This window comes from Dreissena polymorpha, chromosome 1 (genome assembly GCF_020536995.1).
Source record: "Dreissena polymorpha isolate Duluth1 chromosome 1, UMN_Dpol_1.0, whole genome shotgun sequence".
In the NCBI taxonomy this organism is placed as follows: Eukaryota; Metazoa; Mollusca; class Bivalvia; order Myida; family Dreissenidae; genus Dreissena; species Dreissena polymorpha.
Genome location: NC_068355.1, coordinates 194,276,858 through 194,292,614, shown reverse-complemented (window position 1 = coordinate 194,292,614; position 15,757 = coordinate 194,276,858). Strand labels below are relative to the sequence as shown.

The following is a 15,757-nucleotide window of genomic DNA, read 5'->3' as shown; positions in this document are numbered from 1 at the left end:
GAACCAGCTATGATGGTTCCAGTCAAATCTCTGCGTGGAGGTTGAGAAACCCTAAACCACAAGCTGTGGCGTCGTGTAAACAATGACTTCATCATACATATATTAATAGTTTTATCCAAGCAATTATTAAAATTCTTAAATAAACCCGAGTTTATAGCATATTGCATATTTCGACAATTAATAGATCTATATTTCCACATCAGGGAAATGGTTTGTGAAATTAAAAATCACAATGTTACACATACCGCCTAGGTCCGATACTGTGAGAGGATAAAGCAATTTTTTAGACATCACTGACTCCGCTATTGACGTAAAGTAACCGCAGGAAGGTTAACAAACACCGGAGGCTGAAAGAGAAACAGACACTAATTATTTGAGTCTTGTTCTGAGAAAACTGGGCTTAAATCATGTGCGTAAAGTGTCGTCCAAGATTAGCCTGTGCAGTCCGCAAAGGCTACTTTCTGCAGTTTCTACTCAAAAATCCAGTTAAGGCGGAAAGTGTCGTCCCTGATTAGCCTGTGCGGACTGCACAGGCCAATCTGTGACGACACTTTACGCACATGCATTAACTTGATTAAGCCCGATTTTCTCAGAACAAGACACATTTAATGAAATGAGCTGGTTCGATTAGAAAACGGGGTTTATAGGGACCTTTTTACGTGTTGGGAAATTGACAAGATTAAAATAAATTGTTTCAGATTCGAATAGTGTTGTGTAATTATGATATTTGTGAGGCGACAGTAATACTGAACATTTAAAATGACGGTTTAACATGGCAGATGAATATGGTTGGATACAGATTGACCGACATGCATATAGCGCGACGTTTTCTTTACTCGATAATTCCTGTCGTACTTTTTTTTAATTTATAAAAACACTATTAGGCTTTGTTATATTTTAAGTTACAGTGAAATTACCTTTGACCAATGGTGGAAAATGGGAGGGGCGTAATTTGCTCTTTGTTAGTATACCAAGTATAATCCATGACAGACATACAGTTGGGCTGTTCTTCGTCTTGGATTAATTACGTTGTTTTCCAGATCCACTGCGTAATAATATCTCGCGCTAAAGACTTTGCCGTCGTCGCAAATAATCCCGATGTTATGAACGGGCGTGACGTCATAGTTCAAGGACGCTCGCGGGCGTCCCTTGTACCAAATCTGAAACGCTAAAAGAAGGGAAAAAAAAACAAGCGATTGTTTATATAAATTGTATCACGTTTTCATGCCTGCTTTAACGAAATAAGACCGACACTGAATGTTGAAAAAAGCAAACACCCGCAGGGTAGTGACACCATCTTCTTTAATTTCTGTTGCAGTGTTCAAACGAAGATTGCTGGAAAAAACTAAACAAATAAATAACATTCATCGATTGTTTGCTAATCTTTATATCTTTATATTTATTAACTTTTAATTATTTATTTATTTATTTATTTATTTATTTATTTATTTATTTATTTACTATATATTTATATTTATATTTTTATAACGTTTAACCTTTGACGTTGATTTTCAGATTTGACTGATGACATCAAGCAGATATGACGTCATCAGAATCTTTAAGGCTGAATGAGTTTAGCTCCAGAGCGGAAACGGAAGTGTCTTCTAGGAACTGATATGACGTCATAGGAAACGACGTTAGAACTGGGTCCTACGAGGAAATGGATTTTAAAATAAATTTCATTTACAATTGCAAAATGGTTTATAACCGTGTATTGCTTTCCCCGAGATTAAATAAAGAGACCTCTGGAAGCAAAAGATGAAGCGTTACCACTTTGTTAGGCTTGCTGAAGAAAATATGAGAAGAAAAACGCTTTTTTGATAAGTTTTTGCGCATTTTCGAGAAAAAAAAGCGTTACAAAATCTGTCATTATTTTTCCAATTACGCGTGATGAATAGCCATAAATGAAACAATATCTCCTTTAAACATATAGTAAAATTCTTCTTAGAATCTATAACAATTATTTTGAAAACCGTCATTTAACCAAACTTTGAATGAAAAAGTCATTTTAAGGTCAACCACGATTCCGGTATCCTACAGACGTACCTCATCAACGATATTGACGTTGAAAGTCCCGGTGATGACGTTGACGGGGTTGCCGTCAGTACACCGTATCGTTAACGTCAACGGCACGGCCTGGTCGTTGAAGTCGATGGCAGTTTCAGTCACGGTGATAGAGATCCTGACTTCAAATTCTAGGAATTAAACAGCACAAAAAATCATTTGCTTATGCGCATAACGAGAGTATTTCATCGAAAAAAGAGACATTAAAAAAATTACAAATAATCACACTTGTCACACATACTTTCAATAGCTTATGAAAAACGAAGATTTTCAAAGATCGAAGCGTTTAATTGTTTCAATTACAGTATCATATTAAAAACAAATAATACTGGTATTATGTTCAATTCATGCACAGAGTGTTAGCAACCTTAAAGTGATATAACTATTCTGACTTCCATTAAAGAGGAAATCGTCGTTCCGGATTAGCCCTTTTAGACTAGACAGGCTAATCAGGGGCGATTAATGCATCTAAAAAATAGGACAATACTTTAAGCACATGCCTAGTTGTTTCGTCAGACAAAAATTCACTTATTCTCCCTATCGAAACCTTTTTGGCGCTTCTATTTGGTAACGTACTCACGTCCCAAAAAAGCACAATGAAGTGACCGCTTAACAACACTACTTGACTTTATCAATTTTCAACAGCGATACTTTCGTAAATAGTAAATGGCTCCCAATAAGCAAGAGTTTTGTAAATTTATAATAGCTTAGTATCAGGAATATACTAGAACTTGATCTGACTCAACTTAGCGTGTTTTTCTTAATTAATGTATTATTTATTAATTCATTTTATTTTATTTATTTATTTAGTTATTTATTTATTAATTATTGGTGTTCATAAAAGCTTTTTTGAGTTGCTAGTACGACTCAATCCTGAGTTTGCATAGAAATATGTGCGTATTCTTATCAAAGGGGGAAATCACGTGATAGTCAAGATGGCGAAGTCCATAGCGGCAAAAAATAAGTGTCTCGACAAGAACGTCGCCACTTTTACTATCAAGTGATTACCCCCTCTGTTATAGCTGGGATTATGAACGTCGCCACTTTTACTATCAAGTGATTACCCCCTCTGTTATAGCTGAGATTATGAACGTCGCCACTTTTACTATCAAGCGATTACCCCCTCTGTTATAGCTGGGATTATGAACGTCGTCACTTTTACTATCAAGTGATTATCTGTTTATCTGGGATTTGAGATTGTTCGTGAGCAGACCGACATTCTTCATACTCCGCTACGAAGAAACTTTATTCTTATCATTTTAGTTGTGCAAAAAAAGAGAAAAAAGCTCACATGCAAAACACGGAGCACTAATGTTTCTAATGATTATTCACCTGGTTGAGAAACATTCACCGGTGACGTCACATTTCTGATCTCATACACGGTGGTGGATGGTGACGTCACAGAACACGTCGTATCCGGGTCGGTAGTTGTAAACTTCCCGAGTAACATCTGTGTGACAGTGGAGTCAGAGACGTTAGGGGAACTTCCGGGGATCCCGGATACAAAACTCGGCGGCTGCCAAAACAGAAGGACAATAAAAAAATCAATTTAACGGCCAGGCGTCCTTTTGGGGTTTTCGTTTGGTTAATATAAGCGCATTTATGTGAATATCTATTATTGAGGGCTCTTGTACCGCGATGACTCCCGGTTCACATTTTGTTCCGGAATAACCACAAAGGCGGGATTATTTATTGTTGAGGCAACATTTGCCGGGATGATTTTTTAAAACCTTTTATTCAGAAATTCATATAAACATACACGGATTCATACTTTTTATTAATATATCATAACAGTACCAATACATACTACAATACAATATAGCATGTAATGAACAAAAGTACAATTGGTAGTTATATATTCGTGTAATCCTCATATATACATTTCTTGAAAAAAAATGCAGAGAAATGCAAGAAAAAAAGGAAGAAAAGTTGCACGCAGAAAAAAACCTGGACAAAGAAACAAAACCATTTCGATTTACTCATCCTTAAATTTGTTTTCAGTGACAAATGTATAGTATATATATATGATTTTTTGTTTTGTTATCATTTGGGTCTAGTATAACTACATTCATTTGAATATCTATTATTGAAGGCACATTAGCTGGGATGACTGTTTGGTATCGTTTGGTTTCGGTGTAACCACATTTACTTGAACATCTATTATTGAAGGCGTATATGCCGGAATGTTTGATCGGTTTACGGCTAATCCAGTTAATTTGCGCATGTTAGACAACCTACCGTATCAATCACTGGTTGTGTGAACGTCGCAGTGACGTCATTGTCGCCATCTGAGCAGTCGACGTTGATGACGTAAGGTCCGTTCGCTGCTCTTAGCGTTACCCCCGCCTTTACGTTAATTGTAAACCCTGAACACGCTCTGGGATAACGGGGCTTAATGCATGTGCTTAAAGTGTCGTCCTATATTAGCATGTGCAGTCCAAACAAGCTAATCAGGGTCGACACCTTAGTTACAAAAGTTTAGGCAAAATGGCGGGCTAATCTGGGAAGACACTTTTACAATATGCATTTAACCCCCTTTTCCAAGCGCGCGTCCACACGCAGTGTTAAAAATGTTTTAATCTAAGAAAATTGCGTAAAATAATCCTACTGCATCGACAAGAAACAACATATATTTTGTGCTTTCCGGTGGTTTATAGAGAAATATCAGTGCGTTAAACCTATAATTTCACTGTTTTAAACAGTGAAAACTAACATTGAAAACTATCGATAATTATCACTGTTTACTGCGAAATGACGTCATTTTTTTTACAAAATGACGTCATTATCCCAGCGAAATTCATTAGTTAAACTCTTTAACAATGTATATAAACTTAAAAAAAAGCATAAAATAAAAAGAAAATTTGTTGGATTCGGAGGAATATCGATTTTACTTCACTTGTGACCATAGAAATTATATTTTTTCACGAGTGGCGCACACTCGTGGCTGCGCCACTCGTGAAAATATTATTTTCTATGATCACTCGTGAATTTAAATCGATAATCCACCGAATCCAACAAATATCTTCTATTTAAATTAAACATTGAATAACAGATTTATTATAAGAAAGCATATGATTGCTTTTATTTTATTTTGTTCTTCGGTTTTTTGAAGACTGATCGACGTTTGCACGTATTTAACAGCAAACATATTTGTGGGTTTTTTAACCGATGTTCTTGATTTAAACTCACTTAATTCATAAATGTTCTGATTATTTGACACTCTTTTTTTGACAATTATCTCTATAAATGTTAGTTATTAGCGCTGATGCAGAAATCCAAGTAAAGACCCCTAAAGCACTAAGAAGCGGACAATTAGCTGTACTGTATAATGCATTTGATGACGTCATCTTGTTAACATTTATGACGTCATTTAACGTTTACCTACAAGAACTAATCTTTACTAGAAGTATAGATAATAATTTATTACTGCCCTTTTGCATTGCAATATATATCAGATCGGGCTTAAATAATAATATTATCTTTGGATATTCGAGCCAAGTATAATATTTTATAGAACAATAGGACAATAGCCTATTTTTCTGTGTATCATACATCCGTGAACACATTTTAAACAGATAATAAAATATAATCGCTAGAACGTTGATTTTTAGGTAGAATATATATTTATTTTATGCTTTCCGGTGGTTTATAAGGAAATACCAGTGATTTAAACTGATAATTTCACTGTTCAAACAATGAAAATTATCAGTGAAAATTATCGATAATTTTCACTGTTTACTGTGAAATGACGTCATTTCTTTGACGAAATGACGTCATTGTCCCAGCGAAATTCTTTAGTTAAACACTTTAACAATGTATATAAACTGTTAAAAAAGGCATAAAATAAAAAGAAAATTTGTTGGATTCGGTGGAATATCGATTTTAATTCACTCGTGATCATAAAAAACTTATATTTTCACTCGTGGCTGTGCCACTCGTGAAAATATTATTTTCTATGATCACTCGTGAATTAAAATCGATAATCCACCGAATCCAACAAATATTCTCTATGTATTCATAACGTCATTAGCACTTGCGCTTTACATTTGTATGGTACGTTTTTTTTCATGGCATTTGTGCTTAAAATATATTACATCTTAGTATCAAATTGTTGTTGTTTTTTGTTAAATTTGAATCGTTTTTACCTTTTTATTGAAACAGATGACTAAAAAGTTGATCCCTAGTATTATATTATTGATTATAAAACAACGCCTACTAGTAACTAACCGGATATAAAAATCATATCAGGCAACTTTAATATCAACATAACGATATGATTAAAAACGCTACTGTGATATCATAAGTAGAAAATGGCGCCTCGACGTGAACTGACTTAGCCAATGAAACATTAGTATCATATAAAACTTAAACTTCATGAGCCTCGTTCGTTGAAAACTAGGCTTGATGCATCTGCGTAGTGTCGTCCAGATTACCATGTGCAGTCGACACAGGCTAATCAGGGACGACATTTTCCGCTTAAGCTGGATTGTCGTGTTAAGTTCATAAAAACAAAAACAACCTATAAAAGCGAGAAGTGTCGTTCCTTTGTTGGCCTGGGTCCGCTCAGGGACGACATTCAGCGCATATGCATTAAACACAGTTTTCAGGGACGACATTCAGCGCATATGCATTAAAACCAGTTTCCCAAGAACGAGGCTTAATTTTTTATTATTTTTTCCAGTTTAATACTTGATGCGACACCGGCAATCACTTCAAAAAGGGCGTTTTCCGGCACTCTTGCAGAGCAGTTAACGGCGTTGTCGCTATCGGTGACGCTGAACGTGTGAAGGGTCTCGGTGGCGTGCTTAAGACCGTCACTTTTCTGATCTCATAAACGGTTGTCACAGGTAACGTCACAGAACACGTGGTATCAGGGTCCGTAGTTGTGAACTTTACCAGTGACGTCGCAATCACGTTGTCGTCTGAGACGTCAGGGGAATTCCCAGGAATCCCAGATACAAATGTCGGCGGCTACTCGGAATAAAAGAAATAGAGAATATTTGGTGGATCTGGTAGAATATGGATTTTAATTCAGGCTTGATCACATAAACAAATCTATGATCACGAGTGAATTTAAATCGATTTTCCAGCAAAGCAATTAAATTTTATTTTATGCTTACAAATGACTTTTTTGGTATTTAACCCGGAGAATTACTCTAAAATAATGGCATCACGACATATAAACAATAACGTTATTTCACTGTTACTTTCACTGTTTTAAACAGTGCATTGTCATTTTTAATTGACTGATATTTCTCTATAAACCACTGGAAAGCATAAAACCCTAAATGCAACACATGAATCACGCTCTGGGAAAATCCACTTAACGCATGTGCGTAAAGTGTCGTACAAGGCTAATCAAGGAAGACACTTTCCGCCTTTATTGTAATCTTCTTTAAAAATGCCGTCTCTTCTGAGCAAAATTCCAGTTTGGTGCAAAAATGTAGTACCCGATTAGCATGTGCGGACGGCAAAGGCTTATATGTGACGAAACTTTACGCACATGCATTAAATCACATTTTCCTAGATCTCGGCTCAAACATAAAACTTAGCGGGATGACCTAATTACAGCTCCACTAAGGAAATCGGCGGGTAGTAAAGTCAAGATATAAAGCGAATTTTAATATAAAACGCAAAACATTTTATTGATATGACTGAATAGTGAGCGTCATTTAAAAAATAATTAATGTAATAAAGGGTATAAGACGCCAAAAAATAACTGTCTTGGCATGGACGTAGTCATCTTGACTATCACGTGATTACCTGCTCTGTATATGGTGGCTAAACATAAATCATACTTTCATTTTATTGAGGCCTGAGAACAACTAGGTCCTGTTAATTTAAATATAGCTACCCTCCTGACGGTGTTGCGCATGAAATGTTTGTAAATCTTCATAACATGTTTACGGACTATCATATTTTCAGCTTGAAAAACATGCTCAGCAATGTAAGATATTTGTATTGCATTTTTGAAGATTTCGCGGAGAAAAAACTTTTTTTTAAATGTTCAAATTGGCATAACTTCACTAAAGTTTAACCAATTTTCAAATATGTTTCAGTTTTGTAATTCTTATGTAATTCTCTTAATTTTTATACAAACATCAATGGATACTCAATTTTGTTTTCGATACCACAACATCATTACGTACCTTATCAAGGACTGGCTGGGTAAACGTTGAACTGACGGCGGTTACGGCATCTGTGCAATCAACGTTCATGACGTACGGACTGACAGCTGCAGCCAACGTCACTCCTGCTTTCACGCGGATACTGAACGCTGAAAAGAAAAGTGGTTTTATTTCATTTTCATTACAGACATTGTTTGTGAATATTATACGCATCATATATAGTTATCACGAATTTAACGAACTGTTTGAATCTGTGTTGAAAACGTTTGCCTTATATTTCAGTAGGAAAAGAGAGCATATTATTGCATACTGACAAGGCAATCCAAGCAACTTTATATCACTAAACAAATGACTATAGAAAACAAAACGGTGGCTCTGATCGACGTTTCTGTTAATTAGCAATTACTGTAAAATCAGTATTAAAGTTCATATTCCGATTTTATAACAAAACCTTTAATAAGTATCGATATTCTAAACCGATTGGAATCATCAAGAGCAATGGCAAAAATTATTATGCTACTAAAAAAAACGAAAATCTTGTTTTTCGTAAACCGCTCGGGTATTTTGCCACTTTTTTTATAGAGACGTCATTTTTACACAACGCGCATGCCAAGGAAACTCATGAATTATCGTTGATTTCGTGGTTTGGTTACGAATATACGATTCCACAGTCCGACTTATGTTTTTGTTTGGAAATTAAAAATCCGCTCATTTTCATGTCGTTTTTTATACCACAAGAAATTTAATGCCGACAAACTAGAATTAGTTAACACTGTTAATAAAAAGCGATTAAAAGGTTGGGGGTAATTGTGAAACCATGTACCAGTGCTAGTTGCGGCTACCAATTCAAAAAAGGTGGATTCCGGCGCTCGTGTGGAGCACGTGACAACGTCGTCGCTGTCGGTGACGTTGAATGTATGGATGGTCGCCGCGGCCGCCTGCAAACCATCGTTGATGGAACTTCCGGTAGAGGGTAGTAAGGTTATCACTGGGGGCTGTAGTTAAACAATTAACTGTAATTTAAATGGGCAATACGTATATGAGCCTTGCTCTGGGAAAACAGGGTTTAAAGCATCCGCGTCAATTGTCGTCACATGTTAGCCTGTGCTGTCCGCACTGACATATCACAGACGATAACATTAATTCTCTTCTTCACGAGAATTATGTTTTCACGCACAAGCCCAGTTTTCTAGAACGATGCATATAATTAATAGAAGGGAAAGTGGACATCCTTGTGAAATTCCTTTTTTTTTACGTTAAAATATATCTTTTGACAAAATGACGATTGCTTGCTAGTCATTACTTTTTTTTTTGATGATTTTGAAAGATAATATGGTTATTGTTCATATAGATTTATTTAATGATTTTTTTCAAAGTGGCGAAATGAAGATTTAAATAAAAAATGAAAAAAAAATGAAAAAATCATTTATTCAAAAAGTTAGTTTTCATAATATTCAAACAGGCAATATATATCTCCCAACTTGATTAAAATAGTTAACGTATATGCTTGTTTATTGGTACAAAAATTACAAAGCGTTTAAATCGCTGTTAGTCGAAGCAAAACAATGTGTCACCGACATATGGTTTAAACTACGTAATAGTTTCACAAGCATTCGTGGTTCAGAAGTACAGAGTCCTTTATCCTTTTTTCCTTTATGTTCGATCCAAACGGCACGATCTTATTTTATCTTTTCTTTGTGTTTATGCTTTTAAAAAGTCCCATATCTTATAATTTTGTTACTTATTCAATTTAATTATATTTTACGTTAATACGAAAATCTGTCAAGAAGTACATTAAAAATCTGAACAGAAATTTCATACCTATCAATTCGTGCCTTTTACTTTTAATTTCTTAATGCATGTCGCTGATACTGTGCTCCGAAACGTTTCCGAAATTGCTCCTTTTACAAACCTACATTGGTCCAACTCAATTATATTTTCAAAAGCATGAATTGTGTCCTTGACCTTTGACCTTGACACGTCACGTCTGTTATGTTAGTTTAAAATCCATTTATGTTAAATTACGTAGCGCCCATGAAAGTGTTGTTGTTTTTATAGAGTTGGTATTGAAAGGTATGCATAAATAGATAAACATACGAACAAATTGATGATTCAAACAGTTCCATACAAACCTCGTCGAAAATATTGACGTTAAACGTTCCCGTGATATCATTCGTGACGTATCCGTCAGTACATTTTATCGTTAACGGCAGCGGAACGGTCTGGTCGTTGAAGTCGATAGACGCTTGAGTTACGGTGCTTTCGATCCAAACTTCAAACTTTGTTAAACAAGTATATGACGTCATACTACACACATATATGACATGACTCATAATGTACCAAAAAATAACGTCAAGCTGATCCACACTATTCACATATATGACGTTAACATGACTCATACTGAACACATACATGAATTCATATTGTACACATATATTACGTCATATTGTACACGTTAATGACGTCATACTGTATTGTTAGACACAGCAAAAGAAGAAACTGTCAGATTAGATGGCCGTTTACAAGGAAATTTGAAAAGACTCAGTTGCGGCCGCGATTTAACCAAGCTTGGGATATTCGTGAGGAAACAATTACATATTATATAAAACGTTATCTGTGAAATGTCACGAATGTCGATGTTTAATTTGAAAGAATTGCCAGAATCAAAGCTCTGCTCTATTACAAAAATGCCTCTATTTATAAATAACTTATCAAGCCTTCAATATTAATGCAGTTATAGGCTGCCCTATAACATGACAAAGCGAAATAACCCTCTTAAAGTAGCAGGGTTCGGTATAAGGAGAACTTATACTGCCTTGCTTTATGAGCTAGCTTTTATAGCGACGCGGTAGAGTGTCTGCCTGATTTGGAACCGGGAGGTCCCGGGTTCGATCCCCATGGTGGTCGGGGATCGAACCCGGTACCGCGTCGTTATAAAAGCTAGCTCATATAGCAAGGCAGTATTGAATTTCCCGAGCAAAGTCTGTGTGAAAATGGCGTCAGAGATGCTCGCGGAACTTCCGGGCATGCCGGAGACAAAAGTCGGCGGCTAAAGTGAAATACCAATGCAGTGGTAAATATAAACGTAATACATCATTGCTTGATAGAACGCTTCATTCATGATATAACAAAAGTCGGCGGCTAAAGTGAAATAGGTAACAGTACACTTGTAAATAAACCCTTTGTTTTCGGGGGGGGGGGGGGGGGGGTAACATAAAATTGCCTACCGCCTTAATACAGGCTGGCTGTGTGAACGTGGAATTGACGGTGTTGACGCTATCTGAACAATCCACGTTTATGACGTGAGGTCCATCGGCGGCCGATAAAGTCGCCCCCGCTTTAACGCGAATATTGAACGCTGAAAACAATAATAAGGCATCGGTCGGTTAAAAAATAACTCGCCGAAATAAGTAACTATGGGACTTTGTTTGTCTACTGACTACTGGAGGAAAGGAGATTCTTGCTCTAGCGGGAGAAGAAAGTAACTCGTGGCATGATATACTTTAGAAACTTACGTGCAGAAATATGACCCGCATTCTGAAAAAAAAACGGGGCTTTTATGGTGTTTTTCAAACATTTATTTTAAGCGGAAAGTGTCGTGGCTGATTAACCTATGCGGACTGCACAGGCTAATCAGGGTAGACAATTCACGCACATGCATTAAGTCCCGTTTTCCCAGAGCGAGGCTCATGAATAGTTGAAGAAAATTGGATACAATCTAGATAAAACGAGAAAATTATTCCAAAAAACGGGATCTTAACTTATACTCGTAACACGAGACAATGCGGTATTGAGTTATAATTCATTTCAAATGTGTTTTACATAAAATAAAATTAATTTCAGTTTAGCCACTTTTGTAACATTAAAATTCGACGAAAGGCAACCTGGGCTAGTGGCGGCTACCACTTCGAAACGGGCGTTTTGAGGCGGTCTCACGAAGCACGTTACGGCGTCATCGCTGTCCTCTGAACGTGTGGAGAATTGCAGCGGTCGTCTGTAGACCGTCGTTGATAGCCGTTCCGCTCGCCGGAAGTGGTGATATCACCGGCGGCTTAAATCGCCAAGAAAAAAAACGTGTGTAAAACCCGGCAAACCCCGTTGACTGTGCACCCTGTTAATGAATGTGCCTAAAGTGCAGTCCGCAAGGGCTTATCAGGGTCGACTTTTTTTCGCAATATGTAGATTTTCGCGAGGAAGAGACTCCCTTTCAACGTAAAAATCCACACAAAAAAACGGAAAGAGTCGTCCCTGTGTAGCATGTGCAGACTGCACTGGCAAATATCATTATGGGACGACAATTTACACAGATGAATTAAGACTCGTTTTTTCAGAGCGCGGACTTAAATAGAAAATATAAATGTGAGTTTTGGATAGAGATTCATTCGGGGCTAAGAACCGTGGTAGTGCAAGGCTCTAATTATCCTATTTTTACCTACATTTTTCTATAAAAAATAATCAAATAGAGCATTTTTTTGACAATTTTGTTCTTCCGTAGTTGAAAAAAACAGATTCTCCAATTTTTAGAAAAATCCGTGTATGATCCAAAAATAGCGATAGTAAAGACCTCATGTCTATACTTTCGTTGTTATACCATCGATTTTCCGTTGTTATACCATCGATTTTCATCGGATGATAAATGAGTCTTGTTCTGACAAAACTTGGCATAATGCATGTGCGTAAAGTGTCGTCCCAGATTAGCCTGTGCAGTCCGCACAGGCTAATCAGGGACGACCCTTTCCGCTTTTATGTTATTTTTAGTTTCAAGGAAGTCCCTCCTTACCGTAAATCAAGTTTAAGTACTGCATCAGCACAATTCATTTGAAAGACAAAATGAGCCTCGCTCTGGGAAAACACGTGTGCATGTCCTTTCAGCGCAGTGGTTGGTATACACGCTTCTCACCAAGGCGATCCGGCTTCAATCCCAGACTCAGTTGTTGGCATGATGCGAGTGATTTAGTTTCTTAACTATATTGTAAACGTTTGTTTCATAATGCAGAACTGTTGGATAGAATTAAGAACATGATATTGAAGCGATAGATGCGGAATGTTATGTCCGTTACATTTAAAACATTAATAACTAATTTATTCATTAAAACAAATAAAGTTGAAATAAAATAAACAGATGTTTAATTCTATATGCCTATGACCACGCTGATCACGAGTTCGTTGGAATTTTTAAGATATCTACAGCCGTTCAAAAGTTATCAATTTTTTAAAAATGAATAAAAAAATACATATGTATCATATAATGAAAAAAATATTATTTTTTTTGTTTTTAATAAAACATAAACAGTTTATAGTTTTGTTTAAAAGTTTGAAAAAAAATTGAAAAAAAAAAATTAAAAAAGTTATAATCAAAAAATGTTTTGCATTAAGCACCCTTTTCTCATGAAGTCCTATTTACGTGCACAAATAAAATACGCTCGCTCGCTAGCTCGTTCGCTCCATCGAAATCAAACAATAAGATAGTGAAATCTCCATGAATTTTCGTCGCTGAATCCGAATCCGGTGTTAATTTTTCGATATCTCGACTCGTTAAAGAATTATTTAGTTTAAATTGTGCATTTCGATAAGAATGCAGCACTCTTTTAACAGAAGCGCAAAACCCAGTACACCTTACATTCCAGTGAAATAAAACAATAAGATAGTCCAATCTATGTGATTTTGTCTTCCTGAATCCGATTCCGGTGCTACTTTTCCGATATATGGACCCCTTAAAGAATTATTGATGTTTGACTGATTGGTGGTTAAGTCTAACCATTATATTTAAGCATTTGTTGTATTTTGAACTACGGAAAATAAAACATTTCATTACATCTAATCGCTGCATTCAAGATTTGAGAGTTATTTATCTCACTAACACGGACGATCATGTTAATAAATGAATGGATGAATAGATAAACAAGGCAATGTGAATATAAACAATTGTTAAAGTGATAGTATGGGCATTTTTTCACTGTTGAATTGAGCTGAAAAGAATTAACAGGTCAAAAGAATTAGTAAAAATATGGTAACTGACCCATTATCTACTACTCATCTTGCTACCAGTTGTTTATAAAAAAAAATATGTATTATTTTCTATATTTTACATGACTCACCCAGTCCTCTAAGCCGAAACGATCCGTAAAACAAAATTGTGTCTTTGTGTCGTATGAACGAATCTGCATGAAAACTACATTTAGACTCACATCGTTCATCGAATCATTTCTGTCGTCAGTTGTCAAAACGAAATTACGGTTGACATTCAAATGGATTATTTTGCTCTTTCCAGCATATTGTTTTTAGTATGTTGATGCTGCATTAACAAATATAAGTGTATATGAAGTGAAAACACCAGAAATAAACACAACGGTTGCGATAGACGCCTTCAGACTGTTAGATGCCCATAATATCACTTTAAGCTTCCAACACAAAGCACAGGGAGAACCCAGGGATGCATTTCAAGTAGTTTCGATTCGTTCATTATTATGCCTTAATGGTTAAGAATACATTTTAAATAGATGCATATCAATCACTCATTTAGTCAGTCACTCACACACTCACTCCTTCACTCAATCACTCCCTCAATCACAAAGTCACTCACTCAGTCAATCAGTCATTTAGTTTCGCGAATCAAGATTTTGGTTTTAATTATCGGATGCAGTTAGCCCTTAAATAATAGTGTAAGTGTGTTCGCACTTTTGTGTTTGAAAAGTCTTTTCGCTTAGCTCAAGGCAATATTGATTCAACGAGCGAGTGTCTGTAATGTTAATACATTGATGTGTGTATTAATTTTAATATTTTCAGACAAAAAACCCAGGGTAGAACCAGTAGGATGATCGTATGGTTTCTACAAATAAAGTAAAGATGAAAGATTAACGCAAATTAAATGAGCCTAGCTCTGTGGAAAGGGGGTTTAATGCATGTGCGAAAAGTGTCGTCCCAGATAAGCGGTCCGAATGACACTTTCCGCCTAAATTAATGTTTGCTAAGAACATAGTTCCTTAAAACGAAAAATATCATAAAAGCGGTAAATGTTGTCACTGATTAGCCTGTCCGGACTTCACAGGCTAATCTGGGACGACACTTTACGCACATGCATTAAACCCTCTGTTCACAGAGCGGTGCTAACATATAATTTTGGAATAAAACTAGTCATTGAAGTCTATACTGTAAAACGTAATATTATTCGGGACATGATCTTTTTCTGTCATTTTTTGTTTTTGAGTTAAGTTTACAGTATTTGAGTATGGAGATCAATGGGTACAAAGGTAAGTTACATGATTTTATGTTTGTATGTTTTAATTGCTCGGAAAATTAAGCAGCCATAAAATTTGGAATGCCCAATATGTGCTGGTGATGGAATTTACGTCAGAAAGTTCTTTCATTAAACCAGGGAGTTTATGGTAAATACCCTTAAGTATTCCTATTCAATCGCAAACATGGATTATAATGAGCCGCACTCTGAGAAAACAGGGCTTAATGCTGTCCGCACAGGCTTATCAGGGACGACACTTCCCGTATAGACGGGATTTTTGTTTACTTCCTTTACGCTTAAAAAATCCGCCGAAAAGTGTCCACCCTTA

The 15,757-nt window shown here is 36.1% G+C and overlaps 1 long non-coding RNA gene across 1 annotated transcript; it reads right to left on the bottom strand.

Moving 5' to 3' along the window:
• Positions 1-283: 283 nt before the first annotated feature.
• LOC127864435 (uncharacterized) lies at positions 284-8,342 on the bottom strand. Its single transcript, XR_008041935.1, has 8 exons — positions 8,214-8,342; positions 6,754-7,035; positions 4,303-4,430; positions 3,397-3,580; positions 2,047-2,195; positions 1,497-1,650; positions 1,029-1,168; positions 284-347 (listed from the first exon to the last, which is right to left on the bottom strand). It is a non-coding gene; the product is annotated as an uncharacterized LOC127864435 (long non-coding RNA).
• Positions 8,343-15,757: the final 7,415 nt, after the last annotated feature.